The sequence below is a fragment of the Hylobates moloch genome, unplaced genomic scaffold (assembly GCF_009828535.3).
Source record: "Hylobates moloch isolate HMO894 unplaced genomic scaffold, HMol_V3 SCAFFOLD_13, whole genome shotgun sequence".
Taxonomy (NCBI): domain Eukaryota; kingdom Metazoa; phylum Chordata; class Mammalia; order Primates; family Hylobatidae; genus Hylobates; species Hylobates moloch.
This window is the reverse complement of record NW_026652288.1, coordinates 6,833,922-6,845,613: the sequence shown is the minus strand read 5'-3', so window position 1 is coordinate 6,845,613 and position 11,692 is coordinate 6,833,922. Positions and strand designations below refer to the sequence as shown.

The window sequence follows — 11,692 nt, the reverse complement described above, 5'->3', positions numbered from 1 at the left end:
AAGCACAATTTCTGTTTCTTGACTCAAACACACACCCAGAATCTTCATGGCTGCTCCCTCTTCTCATATTCATCTTTGATCATGTCCAGAACTGCCTACCATCCCTACCACCACCACCGATTCCATGTCTGTTTGCTTTTTTGTTTGTTTTATCCTGTCCCAACACCTGCCTTTGCTCACGTTGCTTTCTCTCTGCCTAGGTCGCTGTTTCCCCTGATTTCTTTCTTTTTTCATCTTGCTAAATCCTACAATGTTTTTTAAACTTAGGCATGGAAGATTGCCTCAACTATTGAATGTCCAGGGTTTCCAAGACCCTCTTTGATATGCTCTTGCCATACGTTCCTGGACAGCAAGGAGAATTTATAATTTCTGTTTACATCCTCGAATCTCAGCAGAGAGGAGATGCCCAGCCAGCTCTGCTTGTGGAATGGATTCTCAATGGGCCATGTAAGGCGCCTTAGAAGCAAGGGTTTAATGGAAGGAACTGGGTTGCTACCCACCTATATTCTTTGGTTTCTTAAGACAAATCTATATCTTTAAATGTTTCTAAACGTAGCTGCTTTGTTTTTTTAATTAAATTAATTCTGAAATCAGTTTTGCCCAAGAAAAGTAGAATTCAAGTCCATGGCACAAAGCAATCTTATAGTTCACCAACAGGTTGAAAAATCGTATAGGTTAGTCAGCCATAGAAAGTCTCTTTGTTCTAAAAGATTCAAGGAAAAAAAGTCAAAAACATGAATTTTAAAACTACATATTCTGCCTTTTTCTACTTAACAGTCATGTAACATAAAATTTACATGAATTTTCTCAGTTTTCCTTTCTTCCTTTTTTCTTTCCTTCCTCTCTCCCTTCCTCCCTCCCACCTTCTCTTTCCTTCTTTCCTTCCTCCCTCCCTCCCTTCTTTCCTTCCTTCCTTCCTTGCTTCCTTCCTCCTTCCCTCCCTCCCTTTCTTCCTTCCTTTCCTCGTCTTCATTTCTCTCATAAAAGGAGACAATATCTCCTACAAAGCTTTGAGAATTCACAGAATAGAAACTGTGGAACACCATGTGGGAAGCAGGAGGCAGTCAACCAACACTCATTCCATGTTGTTCCTGGGACCTGCAGCTGCCATCACTCCTGGTAGAATCATGAGTGGCTCCACCTCAGCGTTGCAAACTTTTGATTAACACATACTTGGGTCTACCTTTTAAACAACTCTCTTCTTGAACAGAGGGAAGAAGTGTATTTGATTTATTGCTAATTTTCTGTTACCTGACACTTGATAATCACTTAGTAAATGTTTGTTGAAAGAAAAGGTAGGTGACAATACAGGGTTTACTAAGTGCCAGATGATGTTCCAAAGCCATTACGTTTTAACTCCTTTAATCCTTTCAACAATTCTATGAGGTAGGCACTATTCCCCTCATCAGCTATGGTTAAGAAAACTGAGGCAAAGATAGTTTAAGTAACACCCCCAGGGCCACTCAACAAAGTGGCTATCAGGGGACTGACCGTAGAATCCAGGCTTTCAATGAAATAAAATAGTTTCTTAGTTAAAGTATTTGATTTTTAACAAAGCTGTTTAAAAATTTAACATAGAACTAAGGCTCTTTCTTATAACATTTTAATTTCTTCATTAAACCCTAGAAAATGAATTAGACTTGAGCATCATGCCATATTATTATATAGGTTAGCTTCACTGCTTAATTGAATAAAAACAATTCCAATCAAAGCATCTCACTTTCGTCTTTTCAGCTCCTGGATGTTGGTGTGTTGGTGCATGTCAGATTGCCATTCAACAAAAGGCAAGACTCTGCCTCCACTCTGGGTATTCTGGAAAATGTAAGTAATTGGATCAGACTTTCATATCACTGCCTCCTAGATGATTAGAATCTCAGTTTTCTGCGGAGTCTATCAGACGTTAGGCTATCCATATCTCCCGTCAGTACTCACTGAGTCGCGAGGGTTTCGAGATGATTTATTACATGTGACACAGGTTTCTGTTTATGCACTCATAAAGGCCATGTCTGCAAGATCTATAGAGCCAGCTTGCACCAGTACACTGAGCTGAGATGAATAAATGAATAATTGTTTTGATAATATTAACCAAGCATGTGTGATGTCTCTTTGCGACATCTGTTATTAACGACATAAACAAAAGGAGTCTTCACTGGTTATATGTTGCTTTCAGGAACAATGTAATGTGCCCAATTTGGTAAGCCTTTGTGGGTATTAATTAGAATAAGTCTTTTTCTGAATATCTCAGGATCAAGTGGAATGCCAGTGCGTTTAAAATACCACTGGATAAAAATAAGTTGGTGATTTTATTTAAAATATCAACCATCTCTCTTACCCCTTTAGATTTTAATTTAGTGCATCTCAGAGCAAGGTAAGAAAATCAGTGAGTGTTTTAACAAACACCAGAGGTTATTATCATTGTCTTGGCTTGATCCCACTTTCTACTGAGCCAGCCTCTGATGTATTGCTTAAAATTTTCAACAGCCTACGAGACAAGTGACTGACGAGCCTTTGACTGATCATGTCTAGTGATGAGTGACTCGCTACCTTGCAAGACAACTTTGCAGCTCTGGCAATAGGATAGTCCTTCTGGAAGGAGGATATTCTGAAATACTAAACAGCTTCCCTCTATACAGAAAACTGCCCCATTCAGAAAGCTGCCAGGGCTTGCCAGGCTTATTCTAAATGAAAAAGTGTGACTCAGCAGAATTTGGGGAAGGTGGAATAACACTCAACATTATCTTTCAAAAAAATAGGGTATGAGGTGAGAAAGAAAAAAGTGAGAGAATGCTTGCTGAGGAGAACATCGTTTTGTTTATACTCCTACTCCATTCTAATTCCAGGCTGAGGGTGAAGGTAAAAGGAAATCAAGATGAGCCTGAGTTTCGTATTTTCCAGGACTGGCAATCGACCTGACCTAGGCACAGAGAGCTGTCCTGGGAAGCCCTCCATGGGATTGAGAGTGGACACAGAGCAAGTGGTATCCCCTGTGGACTGGTGACTACGTAGTCAGTGGAGTTGGGATGTTAAAACTGGTCAGTGTGGCTAGGTAATGGCACTGAAGGCCAAATAGCCCCATCCAAACATGCTCAGCACCTTGAAACGGGAAAAGTCTGCACCAAATGTGGACACACCTCCTAAAAGGTGAAGTTACTGAGTAGCCTGAGAATGCATTTCCACCACTGAGGGTGGGGGAGGGGATGCTGAAATAAAAATTAAATTCTGTTATCAAAACAAAGGAAGACGGCACGTCTGAGAATATAGACTACCATTTATTCCAACTACTTGTTCAGAAAGCAAAATCTATTTATCTATAGTTTTTGCCTTTTTCTATCTGTTGGGCCAAAGTAAATTTTTATTTTCCATGCTTATATTTTTATTTTCAATGTTTATATTTTTATTTTCAAAGTAAATTTTTCTTTTGTACGTTTCCTCTTGGCTAACTAAAGATAGAGATTGCTAGGGACGAAATGTTTACACATTCCTCCCCGCATTCATATATTGAAATCCTAATCCCCAAGGTGATGGATTAGGAGGTGGAGCCATTGGAAGGTGATAAGGTCATAAGGGTAGAATTCCCACAATTGGGATTAGTGACCCCACAAAAGGATATATGAGAACTTAGTTTTTCTCTCTCTGTTCTCCTCCATGTGTGGACACAGCAAGATGAACATCTGCAATTCAGGTAGCAACCCCCCCACCAGACATGGGATCTGCCAGTGGTTTGATCCTGGACTCCCAGCCTCCAGAGATGTGGGAAATAAGTGTTTGTTGTTTAAGCCACCTGTCTATGGTAATTTGTTATAGCAGCCCAAACTAACTAATATGGTTTGGCTTTGTGTCCCCGCCTTAATCTTATCTTGAATTGTAATTCCGTAATCCCCACATGTCATGGGGAGAGACCCAGTGGGAGGTAATTGAATAATGGGAGTGGTTTTTCCCCATGCTGTTCTCGTAATAGTGAGGGAGTTCTCACGAGATCCAGTGGTTTTATTAGAGGCTTCACCCTTCGCTCAGCACTTCTTTTTCCTGCACGATGTGAAGGAGGATGTGTTTGCTTCCCATTTTGCCATGATTGTAAGTTTCCTGAGGCCTCCCCAGCCATGTGGAACTGTGAGTCAATTAAACCTCTTTTCTTTATAACTTACCCAGTCTCAGTTATTTCTTCACAGTAGCATGAAAATGAACTAATAGTCTAACTAAAACAAAGATAGTGTATTTTTATTTTCTAGAATACAATCTCAATTCTATCACATTGCCTCTGGGATATTTGTAATCTACTATTCTAGGTACAGTATAATTTGTACACATTTTCCATAAGATGTATAACTGAATTATTATTATCTACATCCAAAATACGGTCCAAGGTGTTATTTTTCTCCCAGTAGTTTGGTGAATGTAGCTTGGAGCAGCAGCTGTTCTAATATTAATAATAGTTTTGAAGATAATATAAAATAATAAAGTAGTCATAAAACATTATTTAAACACTATGTGAACAGCTCATTCTAGATATCATTAATGTCTTCGTTTGTGTTTCTCTAATAATACCACAGACTGAAAAATTTACAATTAATAGAAATTTATTTCATTAATGATTCAGGAGGCTGGGAAGTTCAAGATCATGGCACCAGTACGTGATGAGGGCCTTGTGTTGCATCATCCCATGGCAAAAAGAGGAAAGGCAAGAGAGGGTGTGTGTATGTGTGTGTGTGTGTGTGTGTGTGTGTGTGTGTGTGTGTGTGTGAAAGACAGAGAGAGACAGAGACAGAGATAGAGAGAGAGGCAGAGACAAAGAATGGCTGAACGCATCCTTTTATCAGGAATCTATTCCCTTGATGACTAACCACTCTCATAATAATGGCATTAACCCATTCGTGAGGGCAGAGCCCTTATGACATAATCATCTCTTAAAGGATCCCCCTGTCAATACTGTTGCATTGGGGATTAAGTTTCCAGTGCATGAACTTTGGAAGAGATATTCAAACCATAGCAATAGGGGATGCATACAGGTCTAGAAAAGGTTCTGCCTTAAAGATTTTATTGCACAAATTGTATTAATTGATCTGGTTAATCAAGAAGCTTTTCTAAAAGGTGATTTTTTATTTTACTTTTTGGTTTTCCACATATTTGATAAGAATAGGTTTCTATAACAAAGACTTCCATAAAGAATAGAAAAAGTAGAAAAAGTTACTTGTCTCATGGATAGCAGTCCTGCCATTAACAGAACCAGGTGTTAAGGCAGTTTTGTTTCCTATGGTACTTCATGGAACTAGATTCTTTCCAAAGCATTGCTCATTCATCTTCTTCCCTACTATCACCACACTCAGGGGTCAGCACACCAGACCCCTCATCTGGTTTCTGTAAATAAATTTTTATTGGAATACAACTATTCATTATATAATGTCTATGATTGCTTTTGTGTACCAATGGCAGAATTGAGTACTAACACAGAAACCATATTGCCCACAAAGTCTAAAACATTTATTTTCTTTTGTATTTTATTTATTTAATTTTTTTATTTTGCTGAGGCAGGGTCTCACTCTGTCATACAGTGGTATGATCACAGCTCACCGTAGCCTCCACCTCCCAGACTCTGGAGATCCTCCCACCTCAGACTCCTGAGTAGCTAGGACTATAGGTGCACTCCACCATGCCTGGCTATCATTTTTTTTTGTATTTGTTTTGTAGAGACTGGTGTATTAGGCCATTTTCAGGCTGCTGATAGAGACATACCCAAGACTGGAAAGAAAATGAGGTTTAATTGGACTTAACAGTTCCACACGGGTGGGCAGGCCTCAGAATCATCCAGGAGGCAAAAGGCACTTTTTACATGGTGGTGGGAAGAGAAAAATGAGGAAGAAGCAAAAGCAGAAACCGTGATAAACCCATCAGATCTCGAGACTTATTCACTATCACAAGAATAGCATGGGAAAGACTGGCCTCCATGATTCCATTACCTCCCCCTGGGTCCCTCCCACAACAGGTGGGAATTCTGGGAGATACAATCCAAGTTGAGATTTGGGTGGGGACACAGTCAAACCATATAAACTGGGTTTCTCCATGTTGCCCACACTGCTTGAACTCCTAGGCTCAAGTGATCTGCCCACTTCAGCCTTCCAAAGTGCTAGGATTACAAACATGAACCACCCTACCCATCCTAAAACATTTATTATCTCTGACTTCCTACAGAAAAGATTTGCTGACTTCTGCCCTAGGATACTGTCATGGTCTGCATGTTTGAAACTGGGTCACCACTACATCTGGAAAAAGGAACATGGAAAAGGCACTCTCATTGGTGTCAGACCTAGAAACAACACATGTCACTTCTGTCCCTTTTAACCAGAAGAAAACTTTAGTCATTGGCAATGCAACACTAAGGGAACCTGTGAAATACAATTGAGTCAACAGATCCACTCAGGCTATAAGCCTGTATTATGAAAGAAGAAGAAGGTGCTTCACTGGATGGTCAGCAGTCTTTCTCACATTCAATAGAGAAGAAGCTAGTGTTTCTACTTTAGTGCACAAACACTGTCTTTTTGGACAGACTAAATTTATATCAATCCAATTGTCCCTTTTGATTTAATTTCTGTATTTATTTTAAAGAAAAGTGTATCCATATATTTCTGCATCATTTATACCTCCCATCAAAATGTGGTTTTCAACAGGGATTGGGTATTCAAAATTTCTTGTAGAAAATGAGTAGAAAATTTGGTTTTGTAATATGAAACTGGGAAGTGTATGTGGCATCTTAGCTCAGCAGGTCAGCATGTACCTGGCTAATCCCCCAAAGAAAGGGTTCATGCAAATACTGAATAGAGCGATTGCGAAGGAGACCTTCTTCTGCCCTCATCTGATAAATCAGATTAGATAAGTCCATTGTCAGGTAATAACAACAGAAAAAGAGACACAGTGGATATGCAATGTCCCTAACATTGTATAAAAGATCCCAGTTTATAGAACGCTTCCAAATTGATGATCTTATTTGGATAGCATTAGACACTGTAAGGGAACTAACTCTGTTGTTCAGAGCAATGTCCCCTATCCTATTGGTATTTCCTGTTCCATTGACAAACCCTGTCCTATTAGTATTTCCTGTTCTGCTGGTTATTTCTTATTCTCTTGGCATCTCCTGTCCTGTTAGCATTTCCTGTTCTGTAACAGTGGCATCGCCTGTCCTGTTAGTATTGTCTGTCCTATTAGCCTCCCCTGCTCTACTACTATTTTCTGTTCTGTTAACATCCCCTGTCCTATTAATATTTCCTGTCCTATTACTATTTTCTCTCCTGTTGACGTCACCTCTCCTGTTAGTATTGTCAGTCCTATTAGTATCCCCTGTTCTATTAGTATTTTCTATCTTTTAACATCCCCTGTCCTCTTAGTATTTTCTGTCCTATTGGCATCACCTGTGCTAATAGTATTAGAATGTCCTGTTGACATTCTCTGTCCTGTTAGTATTTCTTCTTCTATTGGCATCTTCTGTGTATTTTTCTGTTGTTGCATTGCTGTAAGGAAATACCCAAGACTGGGTAATTTATAAAGAAAAGAGGTTTAATTTGCTCATGATGTGCAGGCTGTACAGGAAGCATAGCACCATTTGCTTCCAAGGAGGCTTCAGGAAGCTTACAATCATGGTGGAAGGTGAACAGGGAAAAGGCACATCACATAGCGAAAGCAGGAGCCAGAGAGCCAGGGGGAGGTACCACACACTTTTAAATGACCAGGTCTCAGGAGAACTCACTCAGTATCATGAGGACAGTACCTAGGGGGATGGTGTAAACCACTTATGAGAAATCTGGCCCCTGGAACCAATCACCTCCCACCACGCCCCACCTCCAACATTGGGGGTTATATTTCAATATGAGACCCTGTCCTATTGATAGCTTCTGTTCTGTGGGATCCTCTGTCCTATTAGTATTTTCTGTTCCATTGGCATCCCCTGTTCTATTAATATTTCCTGTTTTCTATTAGCATCCCCAGCACCTTATTTCCTACTATGGAAGTTCAAGAATCCACAGCTCAGCCAGTCACTAGCTCTTAGCAATTTCAATACTGAGAAGGGGACAAACAGAAAGCAATCTTTGGACTTCAAGCCTCTTGATTTAGCAGTGCAGAAGTCAGCATATCTTTGTCCACTTTCTGTTCCTAGTCTTTGAAAACTCCCTGGATTCTTTCCTTTCTTCCAAGCCTGGTCCTCCAGCCACACACTGAAACTGTGATCCCACTAATATATTTCCAATAAATTATCTTTTCATTGAGCCATTATAATATGTTAGTGTTGTTTGTAACTAAGAACCTGAATTGAAACAAGCTGATTTTATCATCCCCATTATAGATAAAGAAACTGAGATTCAGAAATATTCTTGCTCACTGTCACACTAGTACTAGTAAGCTAGTCTTCCAGTAAGCTATAGAACTGACCAGAATCCATGGTTTTCCTGCTTACTGTCTTCTAGTAAGCTGTAAAACTGACCAAGATCTTTGGTTTTCCTTCTGTATCCAGTGAAGTTTTACCCTTTAATGAGTAATTATGTGAACTCTCCTGTCTCCCGCAAAGCTAAAGGAAAATTTCTAGCATAGCATGAGACCCACTTTATTTGAGAAGGCCCAGTTTCAGTGCCTTCTCTTTTCTGAGGTCTCTGCCAAAATAGGCCACAGCTAGTGGCTCCCTGATGTATGTTTCCATAACAATTTCTCCCATATATATATATATATAATTTCATATATAACATTATATATATGTATATAAAACATACTTTGCCCTATATATTTATAAGAATCACACACATCTTAACAGGATATGCAATTTTTAATATAGCTCATTGAAATATAAACTTCTCCAAAGGAGACACACTCATTTATTACTATCCTGTCTTCTATATCATGGGCCCTCAATTGTGTTTGTTGGGTAAATAAGTGAGTCAATGAGCAAAAGCATGTGGAAGAATAAACTGTCAGAAATCTCAAGAAGATTTTCTGAAGCATTAGGGTTTTAGAAAAGCAGAATCAAGCATAACCTTACCTGCAACCTAGCATCAGCCTCTCATCAAGAGCCAGAAATTCTGCTGCAGCATCCATAACCGGAAGAAGCTAATGCCATGTCCATGGGAGTCTAAGGCTTTGTCAGCAGTTGTTCTGCTCAGAGGTTACAGAAGAAGAAATGTGAAGCCTGTGAAGGAGTTGTCTCAACCCTGTCTTACAGCTAAAGACGCTGTGAGGCTTAACTACCCAGAATTTTTTCTTCTGTGAGTCTCCTAGGGGGTTCTGATCTGTGGGACACTTTCTGAGACTGAACTCATCTCCGGAAGGCCTTATTAATATGAAAATCTCTTCTTTGGCAGGATCATCAATGCATCCATGCAGGGATGGCAGCCTTGGGTCATCAAATAGAGGCTGAGGAGCTGCAGGAGAGAGCAAGATGCACTGCTATGTGCATGAGGCCGATCCACAAAGGCAGCAACAGGGACCGAGAGCAATGGGCAGGAGGGATGGGGATGATGACAAGCATAAGGAAGAGCAGAGCTCTGAGGGTGGGGCACAGACAGGGTGGGGCACATAGAAAATAGCACAAGAGATGCTGCAGGTGATGAGATGCTGGAGGGTTTTGCCTAGGAGAGGTATGATAGGTTTCCCTGGCTTTTCTGAAATAGTCCGCAGAGGTCTGTGTCCTAGAAATTAATTCAAAAATGAACTCTTCTCAGGTGCCAAGCTGGATCCATGGGGGGAGAATTTATTTTTCAGGGTAGTCAATTCAGAGTCCACATGGGAGACAAAAAAATCTTTGCAAGCTTGTGTGAGATAATAAAACACATAGAATATTAATTTACTTCAGCAGCACAGCTGTTCAGGAAAGGCTATACGTATCATCAGCTAGTCATGAAGTCATGAGTGTCCATTCTTACCTCCTGTACTCTGCTGAGTTTCTTTATATATTCTTTATATATATATATATTGTTATACATGGTGGTTTGGCTAGCAGGAGACTGCACTCACACTCTGGATTAGCCAGGCTTTCAGTAGACAATCTATCAGCCATCTACGAAGGCACTCTGTGTGGAAACAGTTTTCACGTCCCAGCTTACAGCTGAGTTTTGAACATTTAAACATTTTGAGAAGTGTGTCTGTTCCCATGTGTGTGTTTGTGCAATTACATGAGTTCCTGTCATCAAATTTTGTCTATGAAACCAGCAAGACTATCAGGTTGTAGCCCAAGTAGTAACCAGGTTACCCTTCGAAGCTAAAAGATGCTCATATAATCCCTGTGCTTGTGTTTCATGAAGGCAGCGGAAGAAAACAATCCCTCATTCCTCCTTAGGGCCCTCTGTGCTGTGGACAGCTGGAGGCATGATTGATCAGCAAGTTTTCAACACAGCAGGAGATACATGGAAGAACTATGAGATATCTGAGAAGCTCTAAAGACCAGAAGCATATATTTGGCTATTCATAACCCTTTGGAGAAACAAAATGTGTGCCACTTGCCCCAGTGAAAAAGAATAAACCAAGAGGATTTTAGGACTTTTCAGGGTGCGCTGGAGATGTTATGGCTTCAAAGACCAGGAAGTGCATTCAGATCTTCACACTCTCTAGGGTAGAATCAATTGTGTGGATTGCTGTTGAGATTGCCAAGTGGCGCTAAGCACAGCATTGCAGGTGAGCCTGATAAATCCTGTTAAGTTCTCAATGCAGCTACTGCCCACGTTATGTGGGGTGATTTTTCATGGGCTGGAGATATATATCAGGATGCAAGGTGCTCAATTTGGGCCAGCTGTGTTTATAACCAGACAGCACTGTGATGAATGCTCCCAGAAGGAAACCAAAGAAGCTACTGTGATGGAGGACAGAGAACACGAAGCACCGTGCAGAAAATACAGGAAAAGGGAGGCTTAACACAAGGGTCCTCACTTAGTAATTGGTGAGTTTCGCCAAGGTTATGCTCTGTGATTCTTCTGGTGAATGCGCCACTGAAGTACACGGTCCTTTAAGAAAGTGCCTGAGGTTGCCGCACATGCCCCCCTGCCGCCGCCCTCAACGCCTTCCGGGAATGTCCGCCGGCTTTCCGGCAGCATGGCGACGTCTTCACAGTACCGACAGCTGCTCAGTGACTACGGGTCACCGTCCCTAGGCTACACTCAGGGAACTGGGAACAGCCAGGTGCCCGCAGAGCAAATAGGCGGAGCTGCTGGCCGTCATCGAAGAGCTGGGGAAGGAGATCAGAACCACGCACGCGGGGAGCTCTCCAGAGCGCCGCGGAGAGGCTGCAGCGCGGCATGATTCACGCTGGAGGACTGGTTCCGGGGTGCTTGGCAGAAACGGAACGGAATGCTAGATCCTAGCTGCCTTGTTGGTTCTGAAGGATTTCCATCTTTTTACAAGATGAGAAGTCACAGTTCATCTCCGCTATTCAGATGAAACCCTTGTTTTCAAAATGGTTGCAGTTTGGTTTTTCCTCCCGTGGTTCACGTGGCTCAGAACCTACAGTGTCAAAGATTGAGAAAAGATTTTGCAGTTAGGATTTGCATTTCAAATAGTTAGGAACTGCTCAGGTTTTTTGTTTGTTTGTTTGTTTGTTGTTTTTAAGCATTGATTTAAAAGATGCACCTAAAGTTATCTTACAGCAAACTGTAGTTTGCCTCCAAGACACCATTGTCTCTTTAATCTCCTCTTTTGAATACATTTGTTACACACGGTGTTCTTTGTT

The 11,692-nt window shown here is 41.0% G+C and overlaps 1 pseudogene; it reads left to right on the top strand.

Annotated features, from left to right (window-relative positions):
* The first annotated feature begins 11,058 nt into the window (after positions 1 to 11,058).
* On the top strand, positions 11,059 to 11,327 carry LOC116481085 (cyclin-dependent kinase 2-associated protein 1-like; annotated as a pseudogene).
* The last annotated feature ends 365 nt before the right edge of the window (positions 11,328 to 11,692 follow it).